Genomic DNA, 15,988 nt, shown 5'->3' on the forward strand with positions numbered 1-15,988 from the left:
CACAAACAAACGTTCAAAATAATTAACTGAAAAAAATAGGAATAATAACAAAGTCCAATAAAGAAGTTTCCCCCCCTTCAATCTGTCTTTGGTCTCTTCCACTTCCTGTGGGCTGGGCTTAAAAGATCACTTCCTGCAGGCTTCAGGCCTTTAGCCCTGTGAGCAGGGGACAAACGAGGGGTGAGTGTTTTATATAAATATAAATGATTAAACAGATCGAATATTAACTGTCCAATAAATAAAGACGTTCTCTGAACAAAGTGTAACGGTGTAAATATGTTGAAAGATAAAATCCTGTCCAACGTGGAGCTCAGTCATAGTTTTGTATGTATTTCTTTTATTTTGACGTGTTTATTTTATTTTGAAGTTGTACAACAGGAACTGCTGGGGATTAAAGTGTGGCGCACCTTTTTTATCTCAGATGCAGATTCCCCAGCATTGAGTAAGTTGTGTCTTGCTGTCTGTCAGTGTTTTAGTTGATTTTGGTTGATTTAGTGTTTAATAATATGCTATTTTTGTAACTTTTCTTTTATAGATGACTGTGTTCCATGTGTGTGTTGCAGGTATGTTTTGTCATAGAAGTAAATTCAATTAGTAAAAAACTATACGATCACGTGTTAGGCAGATGCAGATTCCCCAGCATTGAATGACTGTGTTCCATGTGTGTGTTGCAGACAATAAAGTTAACTTGTTTCACCAAACCTGCCTCATGTGAAATGATTGAAAAGAGCAGCAGAGAAACGCCAGACTGTGACATTGGTGCCGTGACCCGTCGATTCTCCTGCTGGATGGTGGATTCTTCAGCGCCGATCCGGGGATTTTTCTGCTGCTGCTGATCTTCTCTGTGTGACCTGGTGAACGTGTAACTTGAACTGTGTTGAGCTGAATGCACATATTTAGGCATTTTTTCCCCTATTCGTCTGTGCTTAACTTTTAACAATTTTTTCCTTTTTACACTGAGTGTTTCATTTTTATTTCTGATATTGTGTATTTTTTTATTTGATGATGAGTGTTGGTGGGGAATATACTAGCACACCCCATAGCTTAGGCAGGGGTAGGGGAAGAGGATTGTTGAGTTCTCCTAAATTCTTGCAGTTTGAAACTCCTGTTGGGGGACATGGTAATGTTGCGGGGGTTAGTCAGAGCAGACCAGAGCTCCTTTCCACCAATAGGGATGTAGCGTTTCCCCTTAGTCGCCCTGTAGGCTTTTCACATGAATCTCAAAACACCAGTTCTAATATTCCTAGCCCTGATGCCCTTGCTACTGAGATTGTCAGTCAGATGGGGGATGTGATCCAGCAGGTTAGCCAGAAGGTGTTACAGAACATTATAACTCAACTTAGCCCATCTGTTAGTGCACCTTTAACCTGTGCTCCCACCCCACCGACCACAGATGACATGTCAACCTCAAACATGCTTGATGCCTCTCGTGTGCAGCTTGTGTCTCACAGAAAGCTGAAAGATCCCCCATGCTTCAGAGGGGACAGCTCTGACCCTGTTTCCGTGAGAGAATGGGAGGACCTCATGAGGGCTTTTATTAAGAGAGGAGATCTGAGACCTGAGGAACAAGCAGAGGAAATCCTCATTCATCTTAGAGGCAAAGCTAGAGATGTTGTCAAGTTTGGCACCAGGAACAGTGATATTGACCTCACCCGTGACCCTGAGGCAATCTATGGTCTCCTTCGAAGGCACTTTGACTCTGCCCCATGCTCACCGCTCCCATTAGCTGACTTTTACACAACTTTGCCTGAGAGAGGTGAGGGTGCATTTGACTACTGGCTCAGGCTGCACCGTGCTGTTGACCTTGCCATTGAACGCCTTAAAGAGCAGGGCAAATCGCTTGACTGTCCTGGTACTGAGGTGACGCGCATGTTTATAAGGAACTGTCCTTCTCCTGACCTTTCTATGACCTTTCGCTCCAAGATAATGGAAAAGTGGACAGCTAATGAAGTTCAGGACATTTTATATGAGTATCATTCAGGTTTGACCTCCACAGTGAGCAAAGCAACTAAGGAGAGAGTGACGATGAACACGCAGCACACTGCCACTCCAACAACCACTGGGGGGCAGGGCTCACCGCAGCCGCAGGCCACGGACTCTGCAACCCTGGAACGCCTTATAAGCATGCTGGAGAAGGTGCTGCTGCAGAGACCTGTTCACTCGGGCCCAGCCAGACAGTCTGGCCCACGGCGGCCTAGGATTGAAGGGTTACATGAGATGCCTTGTTCTGTTTGTCATGATGCTGCTCACTCCACCTTTACCCACTGTCGCGACCATAGACTCTGTTTCCAGTGCCACTCACCGAACCACTCTAGGCTTGCTTGTCCTGGCAGGACGTCGTCAGCCGCTCATCAGCAGCAGGAAAACTAGAGGATCCGCACCTTAGGGAGGATGGTGTGGATTATGATAGTGTTCCTCCCAGTTGTGATTGTGATGACATTGAATCCTTGTATGAATCTCTTTCTTCATTTGCACCGTCTGGAAAGACTGTTATTTTTCAATTGACACACAGACTTCAGAAATCTGACAGCTTGTTCTACACAGGTGTTTGTACCGCAGGTGGTGTTCAACTGAAAGGAATGATTGATAGTGGTTCTATGTCATGTTCTCTAAGTGAAGCTGCTGCTTCACGCCTTCTGCTGCAAAGCCCTGATTTGAAGAGTAGTCCTGCTGATGATATTGTTGTTGTGGGTGCTGGAGGACACCATGTTTATCCTACAGCTGTCTATGATTTGGAGGTGGTTATTTATGGTTTTAAGTTGCTCATCCCAACACTGGTTATCCCTGGACAAGTGGATGATATGATTGTTGGTAGTAATGCTATCAAGCTGTTAATACACTTGATGAAAAAATCTGAGGACTATTGGAGACTCCTGGCTGCACCAGTTGACATTGCAGATGATGAATGTGGCCAGTTCTTGTCCCTGCTTTCAAACACTGAGAAATGGCGGGGAGGGCCCATGCCTGAAAAGATCGGCACGGTAAAGTTGAGGCAGAATGTTACACTTGAACCCCTTCGTGAGCACCTTGTCTGGGGTAAACTGCCCGCATCTGCACCTTTATCAGTGGGGAGCACAGTGATTGTAGAGCCAACACAATCGAGATCCAGGCCCAGAAATGTGATGGTTGGCCGTGTTGTCACACCTATGTGGGGTGATAGGTGGGTTCCCCTTAAACTTATCAACCCTAGCAGTAGGATAGTGACTCTAAGGAGAAACTGCAAGATTGCAGATGTCTTCCCGTGTGTCGCAGTAGAGGAGCTGTCTTCACCTGAGAAAATTTTGGTCAATAATCATGGTGTTACACAGGCCTCTGTAATAGCAAAGTCCCCTGAGCAGAGAAAGGATTCTTTAAACAAGTTGGGACTACAAGACTTAGACTTAGAGGGCTGTGAGGTTTCTGACCAGTGGAAAGATAGACTTTTGCAGCTTGTTGAGAAATATGAGTCTGTTTTTTCAAGGGACAAGATGGACTGCGGGGAGGCTACGGACTTCGTCCACAAAATACACCTTGTGGATGAGAGACCATTTCGCCTGCCCTACCGCCGAGTACCACCAGGCCAATATGAGAAGCTGAAAACAGCACTTAATGATATGGAGGAAAGAGGCATAATCCGGAAGTCGCACAGCGAGTATGCATCCCCACTGGTCTTGGTGTGGAAGAAAGATGGCAGTCTGCGCATCTGTACTGACTTCAGATTGCTCAATGCAAAGACTGTGAAAGATGCACATCCACTGCCTCACCAAGCAGATGCCCTTGCTGCGCTTGGAGGGAATGTTTTCTTTTCAACTATGGACTTGACTTCTGGATTCTATAATGTTCCACTGCATGAGACACACAAGAAGTACACAGCGTTTTCTTCACCCTTTGGCCTCCATGAGTATAATAGGATGCCCCAAGGTCTGTGTAACAGTCCTGCAACCTTCATGCGGATGATGTTATCAATCTTCGGAGATGAAAACTTCAGCAGCTTACTTTGTTACCTGGACGACCTGTTGGTCTTCGCCCCCAGCGAGCAGCTTGCTCTTGAGCGTCTGGAGATGGTGTTCTCACGTCTGGAAAATCACAAACTTAAGCTGGCCCCCAAGAAATGTCATCTTCTGAAGAGCTCAGTTAAGTTTCTGGGACATGTCATCTGTGCAGATGGAGTAAGGACTGATTCTGACAAAGTGAAAGTCATCGCTGATGTAGGAGAGATAGAGTTGATGGAGAGTGATGGTGTAACGCCGTCTTGGAAAAAAGTCAGGTCTTTTCTGGGCATGGTTTTTTACTATCAGCATTTCATCGCTGACTGCTCTGCAAAAGCCAAACCTCTGTTCAGGCTCATGTCTGGGCGACAAGTTCAATCACAGGCCAAGAAAGGCAGGAAGCCGAAGAGGAAATTCTCCGCTCCACCAGCTCTTACACCAAGTGACTGGACAGCTGCATGTCAGGAATCCTTCCAAACCCTGAAAAATGAACTAACTCATGGCGTCACATTGGCTCACCCGAACTTTGACGAGCCTTTCATCCTTGCTGTTGACGCTTCTTTTGATGGCATTGGTGCTGTCTTGTCCCAAGTGTCACCTGGTGAGACAGTTGCGCGTCCGGTCGCCTTTGCCAGCAAGACACTGACCCGGTCTCAAATGAACTATCCAGCACACAGGCTGGAATTTTTGGCACTGAAATGGGCCATTTGTGACAAGTTTGGTCATTGGTTGAAGTGGAAACACTTCACCGCCTGGACAGATAACAACCCCTTGTCCTACATTCTGACAAAACCACGCTTAGATGCATGTGAACAAAGATGGGTGGCCAAGCTGGCAGCGTACGATTTTGATCTTAAGTATGTTCCAGGAGTTAGAAATATTGTTGCAGATGCTCTGAGCCGCGAACCATTTGTCCAGTCATGTGTTGGTTATCGTTTGCTGAAAGAACCCTATGTCACACTATTAGATGAAGTAAATGGCGTTGTCATGGGTACGGTGCAAGATGCTTTTCGGCTCACTAACAACTGTCACATCTTCCAAAACACAAGGTCGAAGACACAGGGCCCTGGTGTTGATCCTGATGTTCAGCCTGTTGGAAGTTCCATCAGTTCGGATGAGGTGTCAGCTGCGCTGAGCGCTCATGCTGGTTGTGGTCTGCTCGGAGCTAATTTACCATTACCACAGCTGCCTGAAGAAGACCCTTCCACTGCTATTCCCCAGAGCCAGCTTTTGAGTCTTCAGGAGCAAGACCAAACAATAAGCAGGGTCCTCTTCTATGTGCGAAGGAAAAGGAGAGCTACCAGACGTGAGGCCGCATCTGAACCGGATAGCATCAATAAGCTCCTCAGACACTGGAAAAAGCTGAAAATACAGAATGGGATTCTGTACAGGCTAAAAAAAGATAGCCGGCTGAACAAGAAGCTGTCCCAGTTCATTGTGCCAGATGGCCTTAAGTCTCAGATTCTTCTCGGCCTCCACGACAATGCTGGTCATCAGGGCCGTGCACGAACCCTTTCCCTCGCCAGGGAGAGGTTTTTCTGGATCGGAATGGAAAGAGACATAATTAACCATGTACGTCGATGTGAGAGATGCGTAGTCGGCAAGACCCTTGAACCTGAAGGCCGTGCACCTCTTGAAAGCATCCAGACATCTGAACCAATGGAACTGGTGTGCATTGACTTCTGGACCGCTGAACTGAGTGACAAGAAAACCGTTGATGTTTTGGTCATCACTGACCACTTCTCTAAAATGGCACATGCCTTCCCCTGTCAAAGTCAATCTGCGAAACACGTTGCACGACGATTGTGGGATGACTTCTTCTGTGTCTATGGCTTTCCAAAGAGGATTCACTCGGATCAAGGTGCCAATTTTGAGAGTAAGCTCCTGAAGGAACTTTTGGAGATGGCAGGGGTGCGGAAGTCTCACACCACACCTTACCACCCAATGGGTAATGGTGTTACAGAACGCTTTAACAGGACACTCGGGAACATGTTAAGAACCCTTCCCCCAGTAGCAAAAGCCAGATGGCCCCAGGTGTTGCGGACGCTCACTTTCTGCTACAACTGTACGATACATGAGACAACCGGCTTTGCCCCGTTTTACCTCACATTCGGACGGGTTCCACGTCTTCCTATCGATATCATGTTCCAGTATGTGTTACAGGATGACAAAGTGATCTGCCAGAATGAGTTTGTCTCTCGGTTGAAGCAGGACTTGTCTGAAGCCTCGCGGATGGCTCGGAAACACAGCTTTGATGAGCAAGCACGTCACGCCAGGCTGTATAACCGCAAAGTCAAAGGCTCTCCACTGGCTGTGGGTGATCGAGTTTTGCTGGCCAACCGTGGTGAAAGAGGCAAAAGGAAGCTCGCTGACAAATGGGACTCTACACCATATGATGTTGTTTCGGTGAGGTCAGGAATCAACGTGTACAGGATAAGAGATGCTCTAACTGACAAAGAGAGAGTTGTGCACCGGAACCTTCTTCTCCCAGTTGACTTTCTTACCTTGGATGTGCCTGAAACTCCTGCTTCCCTTATCGATTCAGATAACGGGGATGTGGCATGTGGAAGTGGTCAACACTCTGAGGAGAGGGACAATGTGGATGGCTACAACCGGACTATGGACTGGCTAATGGACTCACCAGACCCAGACCCTGTCAGTGTAGCTCACTTACCAGATCCAGACCCTGTCAGTGTAGCTCACTTACCAGATCCAGACCCTGTCAGTGTAGCTCACTTACCAGATCCAGACCCTGTTATTGTAGCTCACTTACCTGATCCTAACTCAGTTAGCATGTCTCAATTAACTCCAACAGATGATGTTGATGAGAACCCTGCTATTTGCACACAACCTGATGGTGTTCACACAGGTCTTGAGGGTTTAGTTACTAGCAGATATGGGAGACACATTAGACCTCCTAGGATGTCACACAAGGTTGAGAATACCTTCCCTGTTTCAAATCCTGTTTTTGCATTTTTTCATAGACTATTTGAGGTTTAGACGAGGTTTAAACTAGGATTTTTTTTTTCATTCCAGTTTTGTGTTGGTGATGTCCAACTAGTATTTGTTTTTTTGTAGCTTTGGAGTATGTTATGTGTATTGCCTTGAGTGTGATGTTCAGGAGATGTAAATGGCATCTTCTACTGGTCTGTTAAAGGTATTGGGCTTGGTACCTCCCTATCCTTTTACGCTCCTTTCAGGAGGATTTGTATCGACTGTTTCTGACGTCAGTGATTTGGTTTCACTTATAGAGGCTCCGATTTTTTTTCTTTTCTATTGTTGTTTGGACAATGCTCAGGATTTGTCTGGGGTTGGACAGAATTTTAGGGGGGTGTATGTAACGGTGTAAATATGTTGAAAGATAAAATCCTGTCCAACGTGGAGCTCAGTCATAGTTTTGTATGTATTTCTTTTATTTTGACGTGTTTATTTTATTTTGAAGTTGTACAACAGGAACTGCTGGGGATTAAAGTGTGGCGCACCTTTTTTATCTCAGATGCAGATTCCCCAGCATTGAGTAAGTTGTGTCTTGCTGTCTGTCAGTGTTTTAGTTGATTTTGGTTGATTTAGTGTTTAATAATATGCTATTTTTGTAACTTTTCTTTTATAGATGACTGTGTTCCATGTGTGTGTTGCAGGTATGTTTTGTCATAGAAGTAAATTCAATTAGTAAAAAACTATACGATCACGTGTTAGGCAGATGCAGATTCCCCAGCATTGAATGACTGTGTTCCATGTGTGTGTTGCAGACAATAAAGTTAACTTGTTTCACCAAACCTGCCTCATGTGAAATGATTGAAAAGAGCAGCAGAGAAACGCCAGACTGTGACAAAAGCACCGAGTCGTGTCTTTCCTGGGCTGAAATGTAAATGTGACAAACTGAGCAACAACCAACACGAACGTGTCTTTTCTCTTCAGAAGATAAATGTTTCCAATGTTTTGTTGTTTAGACTTTTCTAAACATTCGCAACTGAATTTACAAGCGTCCGCTGCAGTTTCTTCTTTTATTATTGTTTTATTCTTGTTTTATGTTTTATTCTTCATGGTCCTTGAATCCAGAGACGTTCCTCATAGATCAACAGATTCTTTATCTGGACTCAACGTTCTTTCTCTCCAGGTTTTTCTCTAATCAAAGGGACAATGCAGGATTTCTAACGTATGAATAATATATTGACAACAGTTGTGAATTGTTTGTTAGCAGGATTTGAACCTGATCTGTCGGCACCACGATCTTGTGATGTGGCCGTCTCCTCCTCTGCTTCATGAACAGATTATTTAGACTTGATCGTGACCTTCGTCCATCTTTGCTCTTTAAAGTGCGATTGCTTGTTTTTTTCCTGCATCGGTTTGTTTCCTCGTCGAAGCTGCCGATGTAAACGAACAGCGTGGGTTTGACACGTGAAGATTATTGAGTCATTTAAAACTGTAGTGTGATGGTTTTAACATCAGTTATATTTCCTACAGATTAGATTCATATTTGTTGTTTTTGTGTTTGTCATCAGGACCTCGATACCACAGCTCCACGATCACCACTGACTCCGACTGCAAATACACTCATCACCACAAGATGGCAGCGTTTGTATCGGAGATATTCTGGCTTAAGTTCTAAAGGAAATGCAGATGTTGATCTTTATTTACAGACGTCGAGGTTTATTTACATGTTTATTTACAGATGTTTATTTACAGATGTTTATTTACAGTTAGTGTTTATTTACAGTTAGTGTTTATTTACAGATGTTTATTTACAGTTAGTGTTTATTTACAGATGTTTATTTACAGAGGTTTATTTACAGTTAGTGTTTATTTACAGATGTTTATTTACAGTTAGTGTTTATTTACAGATGTTTATTTACAGATCTTTATTTACAGATGTTTATTTACAGAGGTTTATTTACAGATGTTTATTTACAGTTAGTGTTTATTTACAGATGTTTATTTACAGATCTTTATTTACAGAGGTTTATTTCCAGATCTTTATTTACAGAGGTTTATTTACAGTTAGTGTTTATTTACAGAGGTTTATTTACAGTTAGTGTTTATTTACAGATGTTTATTTACAGATCTTTATTTACAGATCTTTATTTACAGATGTTTATTTACAGTTAGTGTTTATTTCCAGAGGTTTATTTACAGATGTTTGTTTACAGTTAGTGTTTATTTACAGATGTTTATTTCCAGATCTTTATTTACAGAGGTTTATCTACAGTTAGTGTTTATTTCCAGAGGTTTATCTTTGTTTACATGAAGCTTTAGGAAGCAGACCATGTTTCAGACGTCGGTAGAGAAGCAGAGACTTCAGGCTCGAGGCAGCTGTGACAGAAACCTGACGTTTCCTCATCAGCTGCTGTGAGTTGATCTGAAATGAATGAATTGTGATCAGATGAAAAAATGTTTCCCCTGATAAACTATTTCAAATATTTGTCTTTACTCATCAAAGAGTCTGACTCTGTTGCTGTTTGTTATTTATCCCGAGCATCGAACCCCCGGTGGAGCCAACAGGAATCTGCTTTGTTACCCGTCAGATCCAACGTCTCCGTCACTGCAAGGCCGTGAAAATCGTCCTTTTTTAACGGCTGCTTTGAAGAACAAAGAATTATCATATCGCTGGAAGTATTAAAGTTCCCCAGAAGGAACCCTACAGTTTTATTAGTTTTACGGCTGCTGTCTTTTTACACATTTGACCGTCTTCCTGCAGCAAGTGGAACACAAAGTTAATGGCTGACGGAGAGAAAGTCAAAGAGAAAACTTGGCTGATTATGGCTATAACTCCTGCAGATACTAATTACCAGTGGCTGTAAAATAAGTCAAACTGGTCATCCTAATGAGTCCACCAGAGACCGATTGTTAAGCTCCATTAAAAAGATCTATTTTCCTTTTTATTTGTGTTTTTTCCGGCTCCACCGTCGACATCATCGAATCAAGTGACCGAACAAACTCCAGCGTAAAGGTCGAGACGCTGCTTCAAGCGCTAACGGTGAGTTTCACATAAACATTAAATATGGTTTTTAAAATCTTCTTCTTCACCTGCTCAGGAACATCCGGCTGTAAATAAAGATGGACGCCATGGCAGCGCCAAACAGTGAAGCCAAAGAGTCCGCCCCCTGGTGGCTGGCAGCGGTATAGGTCATAAACCTCCACTTCAGGTGAGTGTTATATTAATTTAAGTTTGTTTTCAAATAAGTATCTGTCAATTGAATTTGATTTGTATAGAGATAAATCATAATATACATGATCTCAATATCTGAATATTTCCAACGGTGCACTTTGATCAAAACACCCAAACACATGATGAAGATATTTCAGCCTGAGACGAAATCAGAATCAAGTCAAGACGTTTATTTATCTGAGCGTCTGCAGCGTCAGACCCTGAACAGAAAACTGATCTGAGATCAGCTGTTCATTTCACTTCCATGTTCACAGATGAGAACGACCGGTGGTTCGGTTGTGGTTCAGAAGCTGCTCCTCTGGAGATTCAAGGTGTCGTTGGTCTCCTCCATGTATGTGGACAGGACACATAGTGAAAATGATCTTTCACCACAGTTTCAATGTTTATCTGTTGAATGTGTCACAAACAACAATGTTTACTTCCTGTAGTTTCAAAGTAAAAGCAGTTTCTGTTGGCTTTGATTATCACAGGATCTGAAGATTCACGTCTTCAAACCGTCCTGACTTCAGTTCATAACTTTTAATCGAGGAAATAATTAAAGAACCGACGTGCTCATCAGTTCTACAGCTCTAGTTGACCTGAGCACGTTAACATGATCAATAAGTATTTTATATTTTTCTACGTTTCACACCGTGATGACTTCACTAATCTGTTTTTAGAAACATCATGTTTCTATGAAGAGGAAACGTCAGTTTGTTTAAAGTGATGAACTCAGCATTATGTTGCCACGGTGATGTTTGTGTCGTCTGCAGACAAACAGCTGACAGAAATACTTGGTGGATGAATATGTTGCCTCCAAGAAACTAGTTCCAAGAACTCTTTAATAACTTCAACTTCACTTGTGTGAAAGTGCTGCAGATGACCATGTAAACTAGAATCTCTCTCTCTCTCTCTCTCTCTCTCTCTCTAGTTTTATACTTTGCTCAGTGACGTGTTTGTTATCATGTTATTAACGTGTTGTTAAATCAAAATGAATTCAGCAGCACATCATGTGCTGGTTCTTTAATGTGATGTACTTCACTCTTTACACCACCACATTAATATTTTCATGTACTCTACATGTAGATTTACTGAGATCGCAGTACTTTCACTGAGTTTTGGGGGATTCTTGTCTTTATCGGAGCGAGACAGAGGTCTGCAACAAAGATCCTGCACCTGGACTCGAACCAAGGTTGTTACCATTAAACCCGTGGGTGGCACGTACAAATGGAATCATTTTACACTGTGCTATAATTTCTTTTACTTGTGGAAAAAACAAAGTGATTGGATTCACAGCTTCCTGGAGTTTCCAGGCTGCAGGTAGAGATTTACACTCTAACATACAACGTTCCCTATAATGGGGCCACAGCTGTTTGAAATCAGACCGATGATGAACCTGGACGTCCACAGACTGAACAGCTTCCATCTATACGAGTCTGCACAGAGACAGTAAGCCCTCCATATGAGCCCGAGCAGCAGCAGCATGAACGCGTTCACATTGTATGCTGATGAAAGGAGGATCATCAGGGAGCGAGCGGCTGTTATTTTGGCACGGCTCTGCTAATGTTGCTCGCAGCTCTATATATGCCATCCATCGCCGGAGCATCCAGGGACTCCCGGGGCTGCTAAAACCCTGCAGGGTGGGTAGAATCTAATAAAACGCACTTGACGTTTTAATTGCATTTTCCTCATCAAGGAGTAATCTGCAAGATGGTTGTGGCATTTCTGTTGAGACCAATAAGGCTGATATTATGATCAGTCATTTCTTTGATAAACACGCCGACGCCGAGCTCTCGATTGTGTGAAGAATATTGAGCAAAATGAAGAAGTTGCTCTCGCTCACACTTGCATCATTTCATTTGATGCATTCTTGAACTTCCTGTGTTTTTTGGTAAATATTGTCTTATGCAATATTTCTGTGTGTTTTCCTCCGACTGTCAGATGTAATGAGGTGAAACTGCTTCCTGTGTTAGAACGCAGTCAACAGAGTGAACCGTGTTTCTGGACTCAGCGCAGGTTTCCGAGTTAAGCTGCAACGTGACTGTTTGATAATGTGGCACATAATGGCTTTCAATTAGTGTGTGTGTGTGTGTGTGTGTGTGTGTGTGTGTGTGTGTGTGTGTGTGTGTGTGTGTGTGTTAAAGGCCTTTTTAATTCAGTTTATTCTTATTACACTTTTTAACACCCAATTGATGCCACTGATGCAGCTTACGTAGCTCCATGCAGCTAACGTAGCTCCATGCAGCTAACGCAGCTAACGTAGCTCCATGCAGCCGACGCAGCTCCATGCAGCTAACGTAGCTCCATGCAGCCGAAGCAGCTCCATGCAGCTAACGTAGCTCCATGCAGCTAACGTAGCTCCATGCAGCTAACGCAGCTAACGTAGCTCCATGCAGCCGACGCAGCTCCATGCAGCTAACGTAGCTCCATGCAGCCGACGCAGCTCCATGCAGCTAACGCAGCTAACGTAGCTCCATGCAGCCGACGCAGCTCCATGCAGCTAACGCAGCTAACGTAGCTCCATGCAGCCGACGCAGCTCCATGCAGCTAACGCAGCTGGTTAAAACCTGCTTGTTTCACGTGTGCTCTGTGAACGTTTCTTGAATCTGCATCCTGCTGCTGTTTCTCTGCTGCGAATGTGCAGCTGTTCATGAAAAACCCCGTCGGCCTCATTGTTGATCAATTAAGTCATTTTTCACATCTGCTTCGATCTCCTCTCTAACTATCTGACACAGATCTGTTCCCTCTGACCGCTGCTGATCCAAAGAAAACACGGCTGCTCGTCTGGTTTTGGCTTTAAACCGTGTGAGGCCCCCCCCCCCCCCCGAGCGGCTTTAAGTGCAGCAGAAAGACGAATAATTGGAAGTAGTGAACTATGGCTACAAACAATCTCCCTCTTCTCCCCCACATTCAAATTTACAGTTTGAATGGCAGAAGAAGAAAAAGGATCTTTCTCTTCTGCCCCTGCATTTAAATTGGAAGTGATCTCGGAGGAAATAGTTATCATTTTAATGACGCTCTCCATTCATTAAAACTCTCTTCTTCCCTCCTGTGGTTTGGAAGCAGATTCATACAAAAGCCTCGCTTCAATTACCTCCGAGTTCACCCGCCCTCCACATTCACACGCAGGGGCCCCGTCCCCGAGGTGTGGCCCTGAGATCCAGCCTCTGGCCCCTGCTGCTGTTAAACAGGAGAAACCTGAACCTGGAGCCGTGCCCCCCCGTCAGACACACTGGCATCCGTCATGTGTCATCGGCAGAGTCCTGGTGTTTGTCATGAACCGACACGGTGGTCGAGTGTAAAGAGGCGACACGAGGCCGAGAGGTCGCACGACTGATTCTCTTTGTTTGATTCCAGACTTTGATCATGTTGATTTGACAACAAACATGATTTTCACATTTTATTATTTGTTCATTCAAACTTTAGCAGCTTTTTGTTTTATTGTCTTGTTGTTTTCGAGCTGGAACTTGTTTTTATAATAATAATAAAGTTGAGTTGTATCATTTATTGTGTTTATAGATCTGAATTATAATATTGAAACAAAGTGCAAATATAAATATGGTGAATATATCACATGTTCTCGTTTTACTGATCTGAACAGTTTCTGACTTTTTAAAAAATTAAGTGATAAATATAATATATTCAATAGTTTTTTTAATGTAAAAGTACTGATACCACGAGACAAAATACTTGTTACACGTCTCCTCATCTTCATCAGTGACTCCTCAGTTCATGTGTCTGCTCCTTCATCTCTATCAGACATGTCCTCATGTACAAATACTTTAACAGGAAGTCACAAACTGTTTCTTCTAATGTAGAGAATCTGTTGATGTCTTCAGTTCATCAGCATCTCTTGTCCTCGTGTCCTGGAGACGGATCCTCACATGAGACTCTGAGCTTCAGTTACTGCTCAGAAAGTGTCTCTGTAGTTTGACTCTTGTTGAGGACAGAGGACGACTTGTTGACATCGATGAGACGTTATTCTTACATTATTATTCAAATGTTGTTCAATCGATGTAAAATAAAACTCTTATGTAATAATACTTCATCATATTGTTTTATATAAACTCAAAGTTCAGTCCCCTGACTCTCATCATAGGGGGCGGGGTCTTCCTGAGGGTCACCTGATGAATGTGCGTGGTCGTCACATGACTGATGAGAGACGACAGAAGTTTGTTTTTCTCCTTTGACTGTTTTGTCTTTACAGCATTTTCTTTCTTTCCCTCCTTCTCTCTCTTTTTGTCCTGGTTTTTTATTCTTTGCTCCTGTCAACACTTCATATCCTCTGGGGGAACTTTTAATTCTTGACATGTTGTCTTCTTGTCTTTCAGTGATTTTCACTTGTTGTATTTTCAGATTGCTGCAGGTTGCACAGCTCCGCCGCCGCTGGCAGCTAAACGATGCGAGCAGACCCACGACTACAATTATGATGAAATCAAAGCAATTTGGTTTGTCTCTTTTTGTTTGGAGTGTCTCATTAATACGAGATAAACCACCGACATCAAAGAGAATCTGCAACGACGAATGAAACGCCGACGACCATCTCCGTTCATTTGTTTCTCTAAATCTCGTCCAAAAAGAAACACTCCAGCTAATTGCAGATTTTGATCTGCGGCACATTTGCGTGTCTGTGAAGCCTCGGTGTGTCTGCGAGTGTCAGTCTGCTTCCTCTCACCTGGGGGCCGACACTGTAACACCTTTTAAAATGGCAGAAACAACATTTGATTAGGGACTAATCACGATTTTCTCTGAACAACACTTTTAATATTTCAGGCTCCTTCTCCGGATGCAAATGAGCACGTTAGTCGCGCCGCACATTAAGAAGTCAGAGCACAGCCGAGTGTTTTTCACTCTTTTCTCGTTGTGTAATTAGGGCCCAAATGTTAATGAATTATGCTAATTCCTAACAATTAGCATATAATATTGGAGACAATCAACAATTAGCATATGCTGCGTTGAAGAACAATCAGACGCTGCTGCAGTCCCATGCCGACGCTCGGCCTGATGTATAGGAGCGGCCGGCGAGCATGCCAGGGTGATCTGATTACATGCAGAATCAGCATGCTAATTACTGCAGCCTCCTCCGCCTCACCCGCTGTACTGCAGCTCCACAGGGGGAGGGGGAGGCGGAACACCCGTTAAACCTCCGGGGACAGGGGTTGTGGGGGGGGCGGTTCTGCTCGTCTGCTTTTATTTTACAGAGGTCACGGTGGCGACCTCTTTGGAACCAGAGAAGTTCACTGCTCACTCTTTAAAGATGTGAGTCCAGATCTGTGAAGACGGAGCGGACGTCAGAGTCACAGCTAAACGATTATTGACCATCAGCTGTGTAACACGGGTCACATGTTTTATTTGTCTCGTTCACACAGACGTCAAGACGACGCCATGATTACACGGAACCAGACAACGTGACCTGGAACCACAGACTGTAAATAAAGATGGGCGACATGATGGCTACCAAAAGTGAAGCCAAACCATCTGGATCTCCCCCTGGTGGCTGCCTGCAGTACAGGTCATAAACCTCCTCCGTGTTAGCAAGTGGGACATGGTCCAAAATAAAAATTCAAAGTAGACGTTAAATGTTTGTCAAAGTTTTTTCTGTCATTTTCTGTCGTTCTTATCAAACTGATGTATTTAGGTTGAAAGTGTGTGTGGGCGTGACCTCAATCAATCTGTCAATCAATCATCCGTCAGTCCATCAATCTGTCAATCTGTCAATCAATCAATCATCCGTCAGTCCATCAATCTGTCAATCAATCAATCATCCGTCAGTCCATCAATCTGTCAATCAATCAATCATCCGTCAGTCCATCAATCTGTCAATCAATCAATCATCCGTCAGTCCATCAATCAATCAATCGCTCAGCTCAGCTTC

General features: G+C 43.7%; 1 long non-coding RNA gene across 3 annotated transcripts; it reads left to right on the forward strand.

Annotated features, from left to right (window-relative positions):
- The first annotated feature begins 128 nt into the window (after positions 1-128).
- On the forward strand, positions 129-15,608 carry LOC109643983 (uncharacterized). Of its 3 annotated transcripts, XR_011244024.1 has the most exons (5): positions 129-180; positions 8,471-8,543; positions 9,216-9,314; positions 10,001-10,111; positions 15,483-15,608. It is a non-coding gene; the product is annotated as an uncharacterized lncRNA (long non-coding RNA). The 3 variants fall into 3 exon arrangements; XR_002203780.2 differs by lacking the exon at positions 129-180 and having other exon boundaries at positions 8,482-8,616; XR_011244023.1 differs by lacking the exons at positions 129-180; positions 15,483-15,608 and adding an exon at positions 12,849-12,981 and having other exon boundaries at positions 8,482-8,616.
- Positions 15,609-15,988: the final 380 nt, after the last annotated feature.

Source organism: Paralichthys olivaceus, chromosome 9 (genome assembly GCF_024713975.1).
Source record: "Paralichthys olivaceus isolate ysfri-2021 chromosome 9, ASM2471397v2, whole genome shotgun sequence".
Classification (NCBI taxonomy): domain Eukaryota; kingdom Metazoa; phylum Chordata; class Actinopteri; order Pleuronectiformes; family Paralichthyidae; genus Paralichthys; species Paralichthys olivaceus.